The sequence below is a fragment of the Condylura cristata genome, unplaced genomic scaffold, assembly GCF_000260355.1.
Source record: "Condylura cristata isolate star-nosed mole 26May11 unplaced genomic scaffold, ConCri1.0 scaffold00015, whole genome shotgun sequence".
NCBI classification, from domain to species: domain Eukaryota; kingdom Metazoa; phylum Chordata; class Mammalia; order Eulipotyphla; family Talpidae; genus Condylura; species Condylura cristata.
The window spans coordinates 45,932,275-45,954,279 of record NW_004567116.1 but is presented as its reverse complement, the minus strand read 5'-3'; the positions used below and the strand labels follow the sequence as shown (position 1 = coordinate 45,954,279).

The window sequence follows — 22,005 nt, the reverse complement described above, 5'->3', positions numbered from 1 at the left end:
GCCATCACAGGGAGGGCCCAAGATCAGATAATTTATAAAGTTTCTTTAAGATTTAAAGACCATTTATTTATCCATCCATCCATTCATTCAATACTAACTTTATATCTATTACATGACAAGTACTGCAATAGCAGGTACTGATAATCAAGATTTGGCAGGAAACTGTTCTTATCTGAAGGCTAGTGAAGGAGACACAAAAAGGTGATTGTTGTACAGTATGGTCATAGTGCAGTAGTGTTGTATCCAGAAGACAGGAACATAGAGTAGGGTTGCTGTGCCTGTCTGAAATGAGAGGATGACAAGAACCAATGATGCCCACAGCAGGAAATTAATGAAGTAGATGACAAGAATCATAGCTTTCCTGTTGTCTCTATAAGCACATTACATATTTATCAAATTCAATAAAACTTTGGTGAACTTAGAGCTCCTTTTATATTAAGTCTTGTGAAATATTTAGTTGGCTGTTATTAAATGTAACTATGTCGCACATATCTGTAAAGAATTAGAGATGCTTTCCTAGTGAGGCTAGTTCTGCTTAAGCAGTGGATTTTCTTTCAGATTAGAGAAGATCATAAGGTTGAAGAGAGATCTGGGAGTTAAGTTTTTTAAAGGAAATTTGGGAAACAAATTAGCAAGAAACTAGTAAGAAACCCAAGAGCACATAATTATTTGAGATGTTTATAACTAAAACCACAGATGGATAAATTTCAAGGAGGAAAGTGAAAATGGTCAGGATATCAGACAACATTTGTAATTCTTTCCACATGACTAAGATCTGATTAAAATTTAAAAATTAAGTATATAATTCCAATACTAAGGAGTTGAATTAAGGGTTGAGGGGGAAACATTAAGAACTGACATTTAGTGAGTTATATATCTGAAATCCTATATATCAGGCACTGTACTATGCCCCTTACATTTATAATATTATATTACCCATGATCCTACCCTAAGGCAGAGGTCTTTTGCTTTATAGATATAGAAACTGAGGCTCAAAGAGTTAATGACTTATTTAAGCTCAAAGCTAATTAGGGACAGAGCAGTGGTTCCAGCTCAGATTTACTGAATCAAGACCTTTGCCTGTTTCACTGCCTCATGCTTTTCATGATTCTGGATTTTCTACTTCTAGAGTATTTGCATCAAGGTACAATTTCTCCCTCCCTGTGCTGGAGTCCCAGGAAGTAATGATAATCAGGAGATGCTAACTTAACACCTTAAAGGACAGCTCCTACAAGTTCTTGTGCCTTCCTTCTGAGGTGATGGGTCACAAGATCCCAGGGATAAATGACTCTTACTAAACATCATTCTCCACTGCCTACCAGTATTTTGTTGTTGTTTGCTTGTTTTTGCTTTTTCCAAGTATTGTATGCATACTTGATATCAGCAATTTGTCCTTTAGAAGTGGTTCATAAAAATCATCTGTCAGAACAGTGATTGAGGCTGGCCAAGTTTATCTACTCGACCCCCTTTCCCTCTCCAACATGGATAACTTTAGTCAGCTTGTGCCAGATTCTGTCTTTGGGATCTGAGAGATCTTGCTGCCTGTCTCTCTGAGACCTTTAAGTATGAAATTCTGGCAGGGTAACACGGAGAGGACACTTCTAGCTCCTGCCTTGGTTCCCTTCTCTCTGAAGGCTTTCCTGTGAGAAAAAGCTCTGTTGTCTTGGCAGGGAGTATTTTCCAGTAGTTTTGGAGACCGAACAGAGGTATCTACCTTGAACCCCCAGAAAGATCCCACATATCACTGTGTGAAACATAGGAAGAACCTCCAACATGAGTTGATGAGTTGTGGCAGTGGGAAAAAGAGTGTCTCTGCTAGGCCTATCCTCTGTTCCAGTAATCCACAGCGAGAGGGCTACGGTGACATGGATAAAGGATCTGACTCAGAAGGTCGGAGTTTAAGTCTAGGCTCAATCACAAATCCTGGAGCTGTGATCAATTGACCTGTCTGAGCCTGTTTTCTTAGCTATAAATGAAAGACTGATGACAATCTCAGCTTCATACTGCTCCTCTGAGTGTCAAATAACTCATGTATAGTATAAAAGTACTTTATAATAAGCTGGTGAATGTATTACAGATGCCAATGCTTGTTGTTGTAAAATAAATTATTTACTCAATGAGAGACATTTCTGGAAACCAAGCAGAATGCATGCTCTGTCATCACTGATTCACAGTTTGTGGCAAACCTGTCTGTTGCTCAAGTAGGCACTTACGGCCCCATTCTTGTATTTATTTTGTAATCATCTCAGTTCTGGTCTTATACACATTCTCAGAAGTTCGGTGATCCTTGAATGTTTGTCTTCGAAGGCTCTAGTCAGAGTTAAACACTCGTACCCCATGCTGTTTACCCCAGATTAATTATTTGAATTCTTAGGGCAGCATGTGGAATCATTTCCCAATAAGTCCTGGGACAGCAAAACTGGTTTTATATGGTAAATGACATTTATCTTGCTTGCTAGGATATTGTGTGGTTGAGAACCTCTTAGTGGTAAACCCTGAAGTAGGCTATGACAACTTTGGTAATAATTGAGAATGAGGAGAGTATATCTTATTCTAAATAGCTTTTGAATTTAGAGCTAGAGGCCCTTAGAAACTGAAAATTGTCTTTGGTGTATTGTTGTCAGTTGACTGAAATTATTCTGTTTTTAGATTTCTTGGTGTTCCCTCTAATCTTGGAGATAGTTGCTTACATCTATTTTCTTGCAACCTCAAATGACTGTAATTCATTCTTCTTTACTGTGTTCTCAGGATTCTTTAAGTTGTAAGGGAAAGAAATCCAAGTCAAACAAGTTTAGGGAAATTACAGGAACAAAATGGGAAACATTTAATGTAAACAGAGGAAGGATTGTTGTAACTGGAACCAGGAGATTTTAGAGCTGGTAACTGCTCTACAACCCCCATATTTCAACAATATAAATAATGTTTATTTCTTGATCACACAGCAGTTCAGTGTGGGTTTTCCTAGACCCAAGCACCTTCCATTTGTGACTCTTTCTCTCCAGCTATCTTGTGTTCTTTCCTTTTTTTTTTTTTTTAAGATTTATTTTATTTGTTCATACAGAACTGGGGTACAGGCAGAAGGCTCAGGGGAGGTGAGAGGCTTCACCAGAGACAGAGTGGGGAGCAGTGTGTTCTTTCCTTTTAACCTATAGGTGGAAAAAGACTGGAGGGTCTCATGTAGATTTTCATGGGCCAGGTTTGGAAGTGTCTTGTCTCAGTTTTTTTTTTTTTCTCATCCCATCATTTATTACTTAGTATATGATCCCACCTCTTGGTAAAGGTGGCTGGAAAATATGGCTTGTTTGCTCAGGAGAAAAAGAAATGAGTTTGGAGAGCATGTGGCTAGTTTGAAGAAAGCAGCAAGTAAAATGATGTACAGATTCTGTCACTTGGCTTTGTGTCTGCCCTACAAATGGGGCAATGGTCACAGGATGTGCCTGACTCCAAATCTCGCTGTTGTTAATGCTAAGAAGGAATTGACCTGTACTCTCAATGACTCTGACTAAAAAATCTCAGTAGATTTGCTCAGTTTTGAGCATGTGAGTACTTGGGGGCCAATCAGTGGAAGACAAAAGGCAGTCATTTAGCATCGATGCAGCTGCTGGTGGCCTAGTTGGGCTGCTCTTAGAGAAGGGGGAATCACATAACATAAATATCCAGTCCTTCTGCCAGCCACTGAAAAGGCCAACCTGTCTGTTTCAACTCTTGTGTTTCAAGTTTACAGTCACCTTTCCAACCTTTACATAGGCCATCTCAAGTGATTTAATTTCACTGAAGCTGCACTGCCGTCACCTGTGACATAGATGACTATTGTAGGTACCACTGAGAAAGTGAAAATAAGTTTTCAAATAAATTATGACACAATGCTAAGGTGCCATCTATTATGAAGTATATGCTAATTTCCAAGCTATCAAACTGTAAGAAACATTTTTTTTTTCAAATTTCATGAGAGATGATACTTACTATTACACAACTAGGCTCCATGCATTCATGTCTTAGTTCTGGAGCTCTTTTGTTTCTTCCATCCACCAGTTACTTTAAAAAAATGTATAGGCCAAATTACAGTCAGAAAGATACAATTTCTGCTCTCTTAATGCTTCTCTTTTCATTCTGATGTTGTGAAGTATCCACCTTATGCCAGACAGTCTATTGTCAGCCAGGAGTCCAGGAGGATTATTATGAGGAGGACCTTTTCCTCAAGGAACTTAACGCCTGAGTAGTAGAGGCAATGGGTTGTGGACACATAGTGCACACATGAGTAAAACATCTGAGTTTCTGTTATTAACATCCTTGCAGATCCAGTAGGGACTGGTCAGTTCTGCTTGAGGAGCAAGCATGGTTGTACTGTGCTTGACAAGATGATTCACACTGTTAAAAGAATAAGAAAATTTAAATTGAGTATAAATATGCAGTTTTTCATATTTGCTTGATAAGAATAGCTAAGTAGGTCAACATGTCCTCCAAAGCCTATTTGAATCACCTCTAACTTCCTATTAAACTTTGCGTTCAAAAGACACATGGAGGTCTCTGTGTGTACATATTAATGAATAGTCTGGGATGCCTTTTATAGAGAGAAAGTGAGCAGATAGCTGTTTAATCTTATAGTGGAGATAACATTTCCTTATACTAATTGCCTAGACTCCTTCCTAGAGTTATTTTTTTTAAAAGATTTATTTATTTATGCATACAGAACTGGGGTACAAGCCAGAGGTGCAGGGGTGGTAAGAGGAATCACCAGAGACAGAACGGGGAGCAGAACAGGCAGATCAATAAAATACACTGCTGATGGGGAACAGCAGGAAGGTCAGGAGAGGTCTTTTGCTCCATGTGGGTCAACTTCAGGGGTTCAAACTCACACTGAGGTAGCTACAGCCAGCTTGCAGTGCTGTGTCCTAACCCATTGGACACCCAGGGAGGGCCCCTAGAGTTATTTTTAATAGTGTGATGATTTTTTGGTTCCTAGTGGATGTGCTGGGTCACATGTTCCAGCAGGGAGAAGAGCAGGCGCAGGCAAGAAGGTCTGATGTAGGTGTTCAGGGCCGTCTGGATCCCCACAGCAGGAACTGCAGTGATGGGTTTGGGAAAATGTGGGTAAGACTGTGCCTGGGAACTGAGAATAGCGTTACCTCAGAGGCTCCTAAGCTCTGAACATGTAACCCTAGTGCTGAATCCCTTGCTTTCAAGCAAAGTTGCCAGGAAAGATTCAGCCCTTATTTATTGGTTAAGAAACATATGAGGGTAACAAGAAGACTGGGAAGTAAAGGGATTTTTTTTTTTTAAGTTTCTTGCAGAGAAGCAAGAAAGAAGAGGACAATGTTCATCTGTCTTTTTGGATATTAGAAAAAGTTTACCTAATGAGTCAGGGAAACATACAAGTCTAAATTATAGTCTCTCCTTTATGAAGAAACTGGAAATGAGCATGAAGATATATATATACAAGGATTTTCTTTTAACCTTCCAGACCAGTATGTCTGGAGCATGTTGCCTGCGTTTGAGGTTGGGAAAGATAAGTGACTCACTCTCATCACTGGGGAATTGAAGAGAGCCCCACAGAGAGACAAGCAGAGCGGATGGAGTCTAGATCAGCTCTCTAAGGGGTCGTCTGACAACCCAGTCCACGGTCTGGGTGGGCTGCAGTTGTACTGAAGGTGCTGGATGGAGGAGTGGCAGAAAAGTTCTCCCTTTAGGAAAACTATATCTACATAACAGAAAGAGGAAGAACAAAGAAAAAGGGGGGTGGGGGAAGCATCCTTTGAAATCACCAAGAGGTATATGCCCAGAGTGATTTATGAGTATACAGAGGCAGAGTATTAAAAGAATAATTGCTGGCTGTTTATTTTGGAAAAGTATGTGTAGAGAGAGTGGAGGCAATGAGCTTTATTTTCTCTTTACCTTGCTCCAACTTCCATTAGTGCTAATAGGATCATATATTCTAGACTTTCTTGGCTTGTTGCCCTGACATAAGTGTTTGAATTCCTTGTTTTGGTATTATATATTCTTAACAACAGAGGAAAAAAGGAACAATGTTGCAAGTAAATTATTCTATATGCCTTATTATGGATAGGATTTATTCTCTTGGGCCCATGGCTATTAAGATTATCTCTTCAGATGATCTGTGTTTCTGATAGCTGCTTTTAGATAGCTTTATAATTTGCCCAAGGGGTTTGTTCACTGGATGGATAGATGTATTTTTTATTTGCTGGAACAAGGTGAGTCTTAATCCTGGTTATCTGAGCTCTGGCCCTGCAGGTGTTGCTGTCATCCAATGTGCAAGTAGAACTGAGTGTTCCCTTCATTGTGGCAAGTCAACCCTGGGGACATTTATTAGGTGGACATTTGATCCACATTGACCCAATTTACCTCTTGGTGGGGGGATTTAGTTGTAAGGGTTATTACTGCTGAAGCCGTTTAATAAATAAATAACAAATGGAGTTCCTGCCTTGCCTCCTTATTGTTTCAGACTTGGGAATAAACTATACAGAGATCCAGAATTTAAAGAAAACCAACAGAATTAGAATATTTAAAATTCAGGGTTTAAGGGGACCCTCGGGACTATCTAATCCAGAGTCAGCAGTCCTTTGCGGGAAGGACCAAAATGTAAATACACTAAGTTTAGGAGGCCACATACATCTCTGATATGTGTTATTCTTTGTCTGCTTTTTCAAAAAATCTAAAAACATTCTATGTGGACTAGATTTGCCTACATGTCATAGTGGCTGTGGTGCCCCACCTGCTCAGCTAATCCAGCCCCTCACTTTGTCAGAGGAAACAGTGATTAAGACAGTAAGATGACCCCCACCCCAAGTCACAGAGCAAGCTTTTAAGGCTGTCAGATTCCCCTCAATTAAGTTTCCCCAGAGGTTCATGAGCACACCTCAGCCTTCCTAGTCATCTCCCAGTATACAGATTTGGTACTGAGGGAAGTGTGACTCATATGTATTAAGTCTCTAAGTGCCTACCACATCCCAGGCACTGTGCTTGGGTTGAGGATGCCAAGTGAGCATCCTCAAATCAGCATGACATATTAGTCCTCAGTTCAGTGGTTGGTACAGGCAGATAATTTGGCTGTGTGAAAAGTGGGGTAGGAAGAGAAGCAGTAGGTGTGGTGGGGCCCAGGAAGGTTTGCCTCCCTCTGAAATTCTTGCTCCACTCCCCCCCACCGCCCCTGCCCCCCCCCTCCGTGTGTTGAGGCTGGTCGATTCTTCTGTTGCTGACTAAATGAATGTATTTATTCATGCAGTGTGCCTCCCTCACTTGTGTTTGGAAGCCACAAAGGAAGGGGGCAGGGGTCTCACTCCCCTGTACTCACTTGGAACTTATACCACATGGAGATAATGCAAGTGGGTCATGAGTTTATAAAGGAACTAAACGGAAAAAAAAAAGATTCAGATGGGCACCGGAAAGATGGATTATTTGGCAATTTTGTTGCTTTGTTGTACCAGTTAATTTAAGCAGTGGCCTGAGATGTATATGAAATCATGTAAGATCAATCCCAGAGCCTTTTAATACTCTGGAGCTAGAATGGATGTTAGAAGTCATTTAATGATAACTTTTCATTTAACAGGTAAAGAATGATGTTAAATTTCTTGCTATGGATCACACAGCAAATTCATAGAATCTTAGCATTGTTAGCATACTTAACCTTAAAGATATCTAATGAAAGCTTATAAACAGGTATAACAATATGTTTCATCTCATTTAATTATAATAATCATTCAGTGAAATGGGTACAATTATCAACCCCATTTACAGATGAGGAAACTAAGTTTGAAGAAATTCAATAAAATTTGCCTTAGATCACCTAGCCAAAAAAGTACTGTGGCCAGGATTCAAGTTCAGGTTCAAGTGTTTAACCTGCTGAGAGCCCCTTACTCCAACTTGACTAAGTGCTTGGATTTTGCTTCCTCTTTGTGGGCAGGGTCCATGTCCCTTCCATGTGTGCTTCCCCCTTCTGCACTTTGCTTATAGAACGTGCTTAACAAATGTTCTCATGCCGAATGAATCACATTCAGCAGTTGACATTCCTAGGGACAAGAGAATGGAAACTCAGTGGCTGAACTAGACCCCTGCACAGGTCTGCTGATGTTTAGTGCTCTCATCAAATGTGTGAATATGCAGATTCCAGCCAGGAAAGCTTATTGTTCTGCAGCTGTTTTTGTTTTTTTTTTTCAAAGATTTATTTATTTGTGCATACAGAACTGGGGGTACAGGCCAGAGGCTCAGGGGCAGTGAGAGGCTTCACCAGAGACAGAGTGGGAAACAGAACAGGCAGATGGATGAAGTACACTGCTGAGGGGAGCAGCGGGCGGGTCAGGAGAAGTCTGCCGCGCCATGTAGTCACCTCCGGGCCAGGCGGGAATCGAACTCGTGTGGAAGTGGCTTACGCTTAGTGCAGTGGTTTAACCCGCTGCGCTACCAGGGAGGGCCTGTTCTGTAGCTGTTTATAATGTCACAGGTTGAGAATTAATCCTCACAGAATTTTTTTCAAACATCAATATTTCAAAAATGTGGCAGTCTGGTTGGTTTCTCCAAATATGATGAAATTTATGGAGGCAACTAGAAGATTCTCTCCATATGTGGTACCTGGTAACTTCTCCCTTTTGCATAACCATTTCAATTTAAAGCTTAATTTCAAACTAGTCTGAGGCATGCTGGGGTTTGTGAATGATAAAATTAAGAGATTTTATGAGGAAAGTTGGGCATGAATTTGGCTTTAAGCCAAAAACAAAACAAACTAAAACAAATACCTTTGCTGTATTATTTTTTCATTTCTGACAGATGAGAAAAAGATGACTTATTAAATGTATAATGCCCTATGACATTTTCTTTTGTTTCTTGTATAAGATGAAAGTTTTTTTCTCATCTGACAAAAGTAACATGAAATTGCTTCATTGTTGTTTTTTGAGTTCAAGTACATTTTCAAAGATCTGCAGAGACTGTAAATACCTCTACTTAATTTATGTGTGGGGGTGTGTGTTTATGTGTATGTAAAGAATAATTGGACTTTGCCATTTGTTGTAAGAGGGGTTCTCCTCATGGCATAATAAAACTGAGACCCTTGTATTTCAGCTCAGAAACTACATTCTTTGAACACAGGCCCCTGGGTTGGTCTGTGTAAGGCCATATACAGCATTAATAATTGCTGCATATCATTTGACAAAAAATCAAAATTAAATAAAAGAGGCTTTCATTAGGTTGGAAAAAACAGATTTAGCCTCTGTTAGTAAGAATCTTGAGGGATTCTCAGGAGGAAGAGATGTAATACAAGATACTCTTCTCATTTGTAGGCGTTTGAGAAATTCCTCAAAATAGTCACTTGTGAATATTTGTTTTCTAACAAGAACTCAAAAGAATTCTAAAGAATTCAAAGTCCTGCTTATGTGTCTTGTGAAAGTTTCACATTCCAGTCAACCTGCCACGTTTTTGTTTTTGTTTCTTTCCTGATTATATTAGGGAGAAGTATTAGTGAGTGCTTGCTATTAATATTACTTTTGAACATTTCTTACTCATTAATGAATCATTCTTTAAAATTATGTCAGGGTACTGCCCTGGTTTGCTGCAGTTGATGTCTGGGCCACCACCCCATTCAACAGCAATTCTTGCCTTCAGTAAAGAGGAATAGGATTGTTCCTGCAACTTGGGCAGGTGTCCAGAACCTCCCGCTGATCTTACCCCAGTGCAGGTGTCAGGTCTGCTGGGATTTCTGAGCATCTCTCTGGGAGCTGCTAGCAAGGGGTGGTCATGTGGCTAAAAAAAAAAAAGGCAGGTAGGTGTAGGTGATGGAGGATGGCAAAAATAAAGGATGAAAAGGATCTGTTCCTTGTATGGCAACTTGCTTTTACCAGGTAACCATGCAGTGTCACTACGTTCTGGAGAAAGGTATGGGTTTTTACTTTCTAACTTTTTTTTTTGAAAAATTTTAAGTATGGGCTTCCCTGGTGGTGCAAGGGGTTAAGGATCAGCACCATGAGGCTATCAGCAGCTACTTCAGCAGATAGAATCCCCAGCTAGGGGAGCTGACCCACATGGCTCAGCAGACCTCTCCTGTCTCTCCCGCTGTTCCCCTCAGCAGTATACTTCGTAGATCTGCCTGTTCTGCTCCACACTCTTTCTTTCTGCTGGTGAATCCTCTTTCTTTCTTTCTTTCTCACACATACACACCCTTGCACCTCTGGCCTATACCCCAGCTCTTGTATGCATAAATAAATAAAATAAATCTTTCCAAAAAATTCAGGTGCATAGATTAGTACAAGGAACACTCATTCTTAGTTTTACTAATTATTAACAGCTTTATCTTTATATGAAGATTTAAATTTTGTGGGGGCATACACCCTTGATACTTTATCTCTAAATATGTTAGTATGAACTCCTAAGTATAGGGACATTCTTCTATAACAACAATACTATTTCATGTCCTCGAATTTTAGCATTGATTCCATAATATCATATAGTCTATTTTTAAAATCTTGACTTCAGTTATCTTTTTCTACATATCAATCCATGCAAAAACTTTGTGGTTGAAAATAAGCATCTCTTAATTAATGCATTTATTAATGCTTTTCTGTGGGTCAGCTGGGTGGTGTTTTTTTTTTTTTTTTTCAGATTTATTTATGCATACACAACTGGGGTACAGGCCAGAGTTGTAGGAGTGGTGAGAGGATTCACCAGAGACAGAATGGGGAGCAGAACAGGCTGACTGACGAAGTACACTACTTGAGGGGTCAGGAGAGGTCTGCCGTGCCATGTGGGTCACGCCCCTGGCTGGGAATTGGATGCATACTGAAGTGGCTTTAGCTTCTTAGTGCTGTGCTTTAACCCGTTGCACCACCAGGGGTTGGGCGGGGTGGGGGCCCAGCTGGGTGGTTTTAATGCAGATTAATCTCAGCTGATGTTGGCTGGGCCCCTCAATGTCAGCAATCACTTGAATTTCTCCCCTTTAGAGGCTCCTCTGCTGCCTTCTCTAGGGACTGGCTGATCTCAGTCAGCCTTAGTTTGGGTAGCTGTTCTCAGCTCCGGAAAGTCTCTCATCCTCCAGCAGGATCACCTAGGGCTGTTCCCATGGCACAGATTCCAAAAGTGAGTGCGAGTGTGCAAAGCCTTGGTGTCTCAGGTTTAGAGCTGGCACAGCATAACTTCTGTTGCCATCTTTTTGCCAAGACAAGTCATGAAGATCCTCTGAATGGGAGAAACAGCAAAGTCATATTGCTCGGGGGTGTTGATACAAGGGTGTGAACAATTGCAGCTGTTTTTGCCAGCTACCTAGCATACTTGTCATCTTTGCCTAAATCACATTTAAAATGTCAATTTTTGTAGTGGCAGTAACTACTGGTTTATTTGTAATCCAAGATCCAATCAAACGTTATAAATTACATTTAGGTATGTATCTTTATCTTATTTTTTTTTTAAGTCTAGCTTACTCTGTATGTCTCCTCTTCTTTGTGTTTTATTTTTAACATTTTAGGTGTGTTTACTTAAGAATATTTCACCTTCTTAATCTATTTTCTTCTCCATGATTATATTAAACATTTTTGATAAGCCTCTAATTACTGGTATTATATACTTTCCTCTGTCCAAGAATGGTTTATTCCATTAATGTTGATGATGAGTGCAATCATCTTGCTAAGGTAGGGTTTGCCAGATTTTGCAGTCATAAAAGTTTATCCCCTGGAGAGAGATTTGTATGAAATATGGACATTGGTGCTAAAATTCTTCCACTCACACCAGCATATACTTAGATTATTATTATTAGATACCTCCTGTACATCTAGGCCTGATTTATTTATTTATTTATTTATTTATTATTATTAGATACCTCCTGTATATCTAGGCCTGATTTAGTATTATTGATAATTCAGAATGCTAAGCAGTATTGCCTAAAGGAGTGTATAGTTTTGAGGTTGATTTACTTTTTTTATTAAAAAGGATTTATTTACTTATGCATACAGAACTGTGGTAGAGGCTAGAGGTCTGGGGTATAGGGGTGGCAAGAGGATTCACCAGAGACAGAAGGGGAAGCAGAACAGGCAGACTGACGAAGTATAATGCTGAGGGGAGCAGCAGGCGTGGAGAGGTCTGCCGCCCCATGTGGGTCACCTTCCTGGCCGGGGATTGAGCTCACACTGAGGTGGCTGTGGCCAGCTTGCAGTGCCGCGTCCTAACCCGTTGCGCCACCACAGAGGGCCCTGAGGTTGATTTACTTTCTAAAAAACTGAACTAAGAGTATAGGAATAGTGAATCTAAGTTAATATTTGGTTTATAAAACCTTTCATTAAACTATAGGGTACATACAGAAAAGCTGTTTTAAGTGAATAATATATTCAAGTTTACAGACTAAGCACATTGATGTAACCAGTGCCCACATTAAGAAGCTGAATATAAACACATCTCAGTAAATCTAATTTTTAACTATGTAAAACATATAAATGATGGTTGTCCTTTCAATATTAATTTGTGAGTGGTCCAAGAAAATCAGTATCATTTCAAGCTCAAAATGGTATTGTATAACTGGTGCTCTCTGTATTTATCCAGCTTTATTTGGAATAACTTTCTGTATGCCCCTACTTCAGTTTCACCCCTGTCTCAGCTGAGGTGACTTTTCCCCTAAGGGTAACGTCCCTGCTCCTTGAGCCCAGTCCTGTTTCTTGCAACTCCTCTAGCTTCCATCTGCAGTTTCTCCTTTTGTTTTGACTCCTGTTCCTCACTTTCTACTTTAGATTGCCTTCTCTTCCTCTGAATTTATTCACGCAGTGCCCTTTGATTTCTTGCTAGATTATCAGCAAGTGCCTGGTTATAAGTCAGCTTACCCTCCTTTTCCTGTTAGATCTTAGCCTTTGTTCTCTTAGATGTCTGCTTCCTTTGGAAGTCTTATTCACCTTTCTTGAGACTGTCTCATTGCCTTCTGCTCATCATGTGCTCTTAGGCTTCTGCCTACTATTCTGAGCACCTAACAGTTTTAGTTCCCCCAGGAACAAACAACAGTAATTCCAGCTCCTTTGGTTTGAGAACATTTCTTAGGACTTTTTCATGGGCCTGGATCATTATGTTGGCAGTTCATCTGCAATTCAAAGTTTGTGGTTTAGTGGCAGTCTCAATTAAATTGATGTAAATTCGCTATAACTCTTGTTCCTTGGTTCTGTGCCTAGTAAGAACTCAATAGATGTTTGTTGGAGTCATACTTTCAATTATTCATTTGCATTTTTAATAAATATTTATTAACTGTCTAGCTAGCAAATTGAATTGTTAAAACCACAGATTGCATTTTTTTTTCAAAATTTTCTAACGATATTTTTTCTTTCAATCTTTAGGAAGTTATTTTGAGCATCTATTACTAGTTATATAACTCTTACTTAACTAACTCTGTAAATTTGTTTACCAGTTTTTAAAATAGGGATAATAATAAGTGTCTAGCCTCTGCATCGTTGAAAGAGTTAGTTGAAAAAAATTGCAGAGTACAACAGCATCTACATAGTATATTAATCTGGCTCAGTAAATGTTAACTATCATTATTATTATTCTTACTATAATATGTCAGACATTGACTTTGGCCCTTGTAGTAATGTCCTGAATTAGGGTTTTTTTCTTTTACCCATTTTTCATAGAGCAACTGAGACTCTAATGTTTAAATAACTTGCCAAAAATCAAAGAGCTAATAAATTGTAGACTTGGGATATTTAATTTCTAGCTTGTGCCTTTTACCTACACCAAAAGTCCTTCAGCATGTTGTATAACAATTAAGAGGTAAATGAGGAGTCACTTTACAGTGACTGAAATAAACTAATGTTATTCTCATTTACTTTCTAAAAGGTAGGTCATAGCAAGAAAACTCTGCCTATTAGGAAAACCCCAATTCTACAGGTCAGATTAGTAGAGGTTTTATTCTGAAACCTTCTGTGGTTTAGGAGGATTTTAGGTTGAAAAGGATTTGCCTTACCCAGTCACTGAAAGGACATTTATTTTATTCTTTAACAATTCCAATGAAAGGGAAGTCATTATCAGCCTGAGGCAGTTCATTCTACTTCCCACAGCTCTGACCAGGAGACAGCCCTTCCATAGCACCAAACTTAAGTCCTCCTCCTGTGTCTTCCCTCCCACAGGTCCAAGGTCTGCAGTGAGAGATAGCCATAAGATATAAGTAGAACTCCTGTTTTACTAAGGCACCCTGTCTGATTCATGTTGCTTCCTTTTCACTCCCAAGAATTTTCCTCAGGTCAGGCAACTTTTTTTTTTTTTAAAGATTTATTTATTTATGCATACAAGAGCTGGGGTACAGGCCAGAGGTATGTGGGTTAGAGGATTCACCAAACAGAGCTGGTGAAATACACTACTGAGGGGAGCAGAGGGCGGATCAGGAGAGGTTAGCCACACCACTGTAGGTCAGTTCTCTGGCTGGGACAGAACTTGTGTTTCAGTGGCTGTGGATAGCTTCTTAGTGGTGTGCTTTAACCCTTTGTGCTACCAGTGAGGACCCTAGGTCGGGGAACTTTAAATTACAGGAGCATTTTTTTCTTCTTCTTAGTTTAGTAATAGAATAAATCACATAGATATCTCATGAATACTTTGCTTTTCTGGCAGACTGTGTCATAATAGATGGTGTCACTCCCTATCCACTCGCTAAAGTGAGGATCCCAGGAGTTTGTTCCGCTCCCTGTTGACAAACAGAGCGTCAGCAGCAAGTCTTTTCATTTCTGTCTCCAATGTAATAGTCGTATCTACTACTACTACTCGGGTCCAGGCTTCTCTCATTTCTCCCCTAATTCCTAGCTTCACTCTTTCCCTGTATACTTCCTCTTCCCTGTAGTCACTGGAATTACCTCTTTAATGCACAGATCAGATTATGCCATCTAATTCAAACCCTTCATTGATTTCTCATTGCCCTTGCAACAAAATCCAAATGTATTGCTGTAGTCCACAAGGCTCTCCTCAAGCATCTCAAGCATCCTTTCTTCCTTCTTGCTTGCTCAGCCTGTTCCCTGGTGTCCTTTATGTTCTTCAAATATGCCAAACCTTTTCCTGCAGCTGGTCCTTGCACTTTTTGTTCCTTTGGTCCTTTGGCCTATGCTCTTCCCCAGCTTTGCAGAATTCCTGGCTCAGTCTCATCTTTCAAATTCAGTTCAAATGCCACTCCGGAGAGAAGCCTGCCCTGATAACTCATTAAAAACCCTAATCTCATCATGAGATATAGCTTCCAGATTGGGTTGTCTTCTCCTCATCAGAAAGTAAGTTCTTTGGACACTGGCCCTACGCTATCACATTTGCAGTTGTATCCGCTGCTGGAGTATCTGTCTACAGAAGGTGTTCAATAAATATCTGAGGATAAGTGAATGGGCTCACGATAAACTGAATGTGAAAGCGCTGGAGGTATGTTCCAATGGATTGGAATCTGAACGTTGCTATTTCTTGTGTGACTTTGGGCAAGTTATGTTACCCCTTTGGATTCCTGTCTACCTCACAGATTGGTGTGCAAGGTAATTAAGATATCATCTGTGAATGTATACGCCACAGTACCTGGCAGGTATTAGGTGCGCTGCTCACCTCAGAGCCCAGTGCTTAATTCTGAACACGTGAGAAGAGTCCTGTCAAGTTTCAGCCTGATCAGTGGATTTGTTTGTGTGCTGTGCCTATGTGTGCGTGACCCATAAGCTGGTTGTGAAGAGGCTCAGATTTCCCTTTGGTGGCACTTGCCAGTCTGGAAAGATACTTACAGCTCCACAGATCACTTGTTGTTCTGAGTGATGATTAGTATGACAACTCAGAAATGCCAAACTCAGGGCTTTCACTGGGGTGTTAAACACAGAACCCCCCAATGAAATGATCAAACCTGACATTGCGTGTTCCTCTCTGTAAAGATGAATTGGGTTGCTCTGTCTAGACACTCATTTCCCTTGGGAAATCACAGTTGCTTTAAGAGGAGGAATGTGGTCTCTTGTGAAGAATACAGAATAGGCCTGTGCACTGTTGGAAAGGGGTGGGGCGTGTACTGTGAGGTGTATGGATCTGTGCAACAGCATCTACAGAAGGTGCTGTTGCTTCTATAATCATGCGCAGCTCAGGATCATGATGCTTGCCTTCTTTGCACACACGGTGTTAACAGAGCCGACAGTCCATAGGGAGCCTCCCAGAGCTAGTGATTCAGTGCTCTAACTGAGGAGTGCTCAGAGGAATTGAAAAATACCTCTGGATCACAGATTACCTGCTGAGAAGAGGACAGATGTTTCTCTTCCATAGATTGTTAAGGTGGAGTATTTTTTCCTTGGGTGCTCTAGAATTTGATAGACTCACATTCAAATTCTGGCAATATCACAACCTTAGCCATGTTACTTAACATCTAGCCTCAGTTTCCTCATCAAAAATGGGACTGATAATGACCTCTCTCTTCTCTGCTGCGAAGGTTAGGTGGTCAAGCAGGTAAAAATCTTTACCTGCTCATAACTCATCATGGGTAAATGGTGTTTCCTTTTCTTAGACAGCATAGGATTTTGAGTTTACTTCTGATGAGTCTCACCAATGTTGTACTTGTGACTTGGTTCCTCACTTGTTGCCTGTGTGCCTGGGATAAGTTCTCTAACCTCTCTGATTCAGTGTTCTTATCTGTTACATGCAGGTTACAATTCCCACCTGATAGCAAGGGTCGAGCGCTCTCAGAGCACCTAAGGTGTAGTAAGTGCTCCAGATATTCATTTCCTCCACCTTTGGTTCTCCAGGATCTGAAATACAGTCTCTTTAAGCTTGTTAAGATTCCTCACTAGCCTTGTATGCAGCTGTGCACAGACAGCCTTGGCAGAAGGAAAGAGGCTTTTCTTTTCTTTTTTTTTTTTCTTTCTTTTTAATGACGGTTTCATAATCTGTTGGCTCCGATCTGCTGCTGCCACACCCTGTGCTTCTCATGGTCCCCGGGTCCTATTGCAATTAGCGTGTGCTTGCTTCTCAACAAAATCACCCTGGAAAGGGGCTGCTCTAGAAGAGGTTGCTGAATGCAAAATGGATTTTCCTCCCTGCTCTTTGGGGTGAAGCTGGCTCAGGGATTCTTGGCTGCAGTGGGAGGGGCTGGCTGGCCTGGACCGCAGCTAGACTTAGCCATCATGAGTTTTCTGGTTTTCATTAAAATTCTCTGGCTGCCTTTCGAATTGCTCCATCAGTTATGACTGCGCTGGAGCTGATTGTGCTGTTCTCTCAGCTACACACACCCATCGAATCAAATGACTTTGAGGAGGAGAGAAAATTGAAGGTAGAAAAAGGCTGGCTAAAAAGGGTCTTGCTTGACAATCTTGATGATAAGGAATCCCCATCTATAACTACAGAACTTGAATTTTGTGAGCCTTAAATACAGATGGGAAGGCAGACATAGCTGAGCTGGGGATGTGGAGCAGAGAGAATTCTTTTAGAGCTCACTTTTCATTACAGGCTTGCTCTTAAGGACATAGAGGTTTCCTGGCAGCTGTCAAAGGGACTCTAAATGCTATATTAATGAGGGAAATCAGCCTCTCCTAATCATTTTTCTGAGGTGCTGAGATACTCATATGCCAAGGGGTTTGGGGATAATGACAGATCTCTGAGGGTCGCAGGCAGAACTGAAGAACTGAGTTCTTTTACAAATGTTAATTTGGTGTAGCTGAAGAAATCATATTTAAATTTAAACTTAAATCTGAAAACTGAGGTTCAAATCATTATTCTGTCCCTGACTTGGTGTGTGACCTTGGGCAAGTGAACTTTTCTGGTTCTCAGGTTTGGGGGGGGGGGCAGGGGGTGTGTGTGGGTTGTGAACATTAAAAGTGATAAAGTATGTTAAATTCTTGGCATATCATATGTTCTCAGTAAATGGTAGATGTTGTTATAAATTGGGCTAGATTTGACCTGTCACTACAGCTCACCAAGATATATTCCAATTCTGTCATCTAAAACATTTGTTCTGCATCCCTCCCAGCTTTGTGTCATTTAAGAATTTGAGGCAAATATATTCCCTAGGGCAAACTGAATCTCCTTTCACTGGAAAAATACATCAAAACCACATTACAGTGTTTCCCAGTGAGATGCTTACAAAGCCTTGTGTTTCATCTCTAAATAACTTAAGGGAAAAAAAAGATTTTCTTATTATTCTTGATAGATAGGTTATGAGAAAACCATTTTAACTGATCTTGGGTATAAATTTCCCCTTTGATATTGCCAAGAGAACGTTTGTGATTCCCCTTTGCTTCCAGAATAAACCCCATTTCCAGCCTTTCCTTTTTTTTAACCATACTCCTCAAACCCTGTGTTCTAATTATTATGGACAGTCACCAAAAATAATTAATATGAAACATATCATACATACCAAGTGTTTTAAATATACATTTATAGCTTAAAGAATAAGATATTGAAAATTGTATATTCACAATCCAATTTACCAAACTGAACATTATTGGTACTTTAGAGGCTGTTCGTGACCCTCTGTTCCAATCATGTCTCCTACCCTTCTCACAAGAGGTAAGGAAATATCCTGACTTAAAATAAATTTTTTATTAGCATTACTTTATAACATTATATAATATTCAGATCTATATATCATTATAAATTAATGTCTGTATATACTAAAAGTCTAATTTCATCCTTCATCTTACAATTGACCCTTTTTGGCCCACTTCTTTTGGGTCTTTTGACCCAGTTTTGGATCACTACTAACCCACTCCTTCTTCCCCTTCCCTTCTGGTAACTGGTAATTTGATTTTATATTCTAAGTTTATTTTCGTTAGCTTAGTTCTTTCATTTTCCCTTCATGTACCAAACACAAGTAAAATCTTATGGTGTTGCTCTCTGTCTGACTTGTTTTCCTAAGGCCCATTCACGTGACATGGATTTCATATATGATATGGATTTCATCTTTTTTCTAGCTGAATAGTAGTCTATCTGTTCATTACTCCCTTACTTCTCTGCTTGTTTAACCCTAATTTTGTATTAATAAACTATATATTATTAAAGAAGCAATCATAAACCCAGCAAGTTAGTAAGAAAAGGATAATATTAACACTATTAGCTAAGCTTATAAAGATAACTTATATGCTTATAAAGATAACTAAGGGTCATAGTCTGGCAGTAGCTTCCCTGAAGCTTGCAAAAGAGTAAGTCAGTGGGCAAGGCTGTGAAGGAATTCTTGGAAGTGAGGGCTTGCCACCAATGAGGCATCTAATGGAGCTGTGGTAGGAGCCAGTAAGGGGCAGTCACAAAGAGTGGACGGCTCTGTCTTTTCTTCTTCTAGTCTCTCTATACCTCACCTCCAGTTCTCAGTGAGAAGGTCAAAGCAAAACTGTTTTGTGGATGAAGTGAGTCCTTTGGTTAACTGGACAGACAGCATGCAGGAGATGAGTAGCAACATCATCAGTGTGTGTTCAAGGCCAACAGCCAGAAAGTAATATGGACTGTGTTAGCTATCATTCTTTGTAATGCTAAAAAGAGTAAGCACTATCACCTATGAAACGTTCTCATCTAGAAGCTGACCCTTCTGATCGAGCACTAGAACTGAGTTACTGGAAAGTTGAGGGAAGGGGTAACAAACAAATTGAACTCTCTGGATATAAACATACATTCATAGTATAGGACAACTGATTTGGCTTCTGCAACAAGTCAATGGCATGACAAACGTGGCTTAAGAATTATAGCCAAACAATGATGTATGAACCTTGTTTTGATACGGATAGTCTAGGTTTTACTTTGCTGGGACTGCCAAAAATGAAATCACGCAGACTGGATGACTTAAACCGCAGAAATTTACTTTCTCCTTTCTGGGTATTTCAAGCCCAAGGCCAAGACTGGCTTCCTCTGTGGTGTCTCTCTGTGGCTTATAGCTGGCAACCTTCTTCTGCTCCTTCAATGGCCACACCGATGTGAATATACCGTATTGGTATGTCTCAGTGTGTCCTAGGCTCTTATTATAAGAGGTTGGATTGTGGCCTGCCATAAAGGGTCCATTTCAACTTCCATTTTTTAAGGCCCTGTCTCCAGATACATCAACATCTGAGGAAGTGGGGGTGAGGGCTTTACCAGATAAGTTTTGGGGAGGCTACCACTCAGCCCTTTGCAGTCTCATTGTAAAGAGGTGTTTTTGCAAGTTACAGAAGTATTATTGGTGGGATGGGTATTAGATGTTATCAAGAGATTATTGTTAATTTTTCTGCTGTGATAGTGATTTTGTGATATTAGAAAATGCATAATATAGTTATGGATTCTGAAGTACATGGGGTGAAATGATACAATGTGCAATTTGCTTTAAAACATTTGAAGAGAGAAAAATACAGAAAGGGGGTTAGATTGTGCTAACAGGCCAAATGTTCATAAGTATTGAATGTGGATGATGGGTATTAGAGGTCTTTTGAGTATTGTTTTTGAAAACTTTATTATACAATTAAAATATTTAGAACAAAAATACCAGATTTAATAGCAGTGGGTAGTTGGCAGTAAAGATCTTCAACATATCTATTCCTTGAGTTATGCTTTTTTGGCCTGGTTGGATTCTTCACAGAACAGTAATTTTTTTGTCCTCTCTCCAGTTTTTCTTCTCTTTCTTGTATATTGCTTGTTGAGGACATCGTCCAGGAGTTTCTTTTTTTTTTTTTTAATATGTATTTTTGTGCATAGAGGAACTGGGGTGTAGGCCAGAGGTGCAAGGTGTTAGGGGATTCACTAGAGATAGAGTGGGGAACAGAACAGGTTGATTTCCTGGAATACACTGCTAGGGGATAGAGCGGGCAGCACAGGAGAGATCTGCTGCATCTCCTGGGTTAACTCCCCCATTGGGGATTGAACTCAGTACGGTGTAGTGAGCCTTTGGTGGTAGCTGAGATTTAACCATTAGGCTACCAGGGAGGCTCCTTCGGGGGCTTATTAAGAAATGGTGTGTGGACAATGGAATATTACTCAACAACCAAAAAAAACCACACATGCCTTTTGCTGCAACATGTTTGGAGCTGGGAAAGATCATGCTTAGTGAAATAAGCCAGAAAGAAAAGGAAAAATACCAGATGGTTTTACTCATAGCAGGAGTATAACAGACAAGGTGAGAAAATAATAATAATAATGAACAGCTATATACCAGAGACATTTTATGGGGATGAAGTGGGGAATGGGATCAAAAACAGTGGGGGGAGGAAAATGCACTGGACTATAGTGATTGCACAGGGTGATTTAGTGATGGGAAGCCCAAGGGGATTACAACTGAGATGGAACAATGCAGAAAATGATGTAATAAATAAATAAACTATTATATTATTTTTTTAAAAAATTCTTGGTCAGGGCCCTCCCTCGTGGCACAACGGGTTAAAGCACAATACCACGAAGCCAGCTACAGCCAGCTACCTCAGCACAAGCTCGATTCCAGGCCAAGGAGCTGACCCACATGGTGCAGCAGACCTCTCCTCTCTCACCGCTGTTCCCCTCAGCAGTGTACTTCGTTGATGTGCCTGTTCTGCTCCCCACTCTGTCTCTGGTGAATCCTCCCACCTCTCCTGTACCTCTGTCCTGTACCTCAGTTGTTGCATGCATAAATAAATAAATCTTAAAAGAAAAAGAAAAAGAAAGAAAAGGTGTGTGGATTATGAATGCCTGTGATCTTGTATGCCAGAAAATATCTTTGTTCTATTCTCACACTTGATCAATAGTCTAACTGAGCCTTACATGCTAAGTTAGAAGTCATTTTCCTTCAGAATTTTGAAGGTATTGTTCCATTGTTTTCTGGTTTTCGTTGATGCTTTTGAGAAGTTGGAAGTGTTCTGGTGTCTTGTTATTTGTATATTTGTATATAGCCTGTGTCTTTGATTCTCTTTGATTTTCTCTTCCCTAACAGCTTGTTGAATCTCCGTTCTGCTTGTAGTTTTCTGAAATTTCATACTGTGCTTGGTGTGCTGGGCCTGTTTAGTTGGCAACCCACATCCCATACTTCTTTGATGTTTAATTGAATTATGTTTTATGATTTTTCTTTTTTTTTCTTTATTTTATTTTATTAAAAAGTTTATTTTTACATCATTTTGCACATTTTTTTTT

The 22,005-nt window shown here is 40.0% G+C and overlaps 1 protein-coding gene across 2 annotated transcripts in view; it reads left to right on the top strand.

Moving 5' to 3' along the window:
• RAB30 (RAB30, member RAS oncogene family) overlaps positions 1-22,005 on the top strand; it is a 78,479-nt gene that overhangs the window by 14,851 nt on the left and 41,623 nt on the right. The window contains exon 1 of one of the 2 annotated variants that reach the window (XM_004683246.2): positions 16,837-17,224. The exons of the other annotated variant lie outside the window; for it this stretch is intronic. The gene's annotated coding sequence lies outside the window, so the exon portion shown is untranslated. Of the gene's footprint in view, positions 1-16,836; positions 17,225-22,005 lie in introns of those variants that run through there. 2 annotated transcript variants of the gene reach the window in all.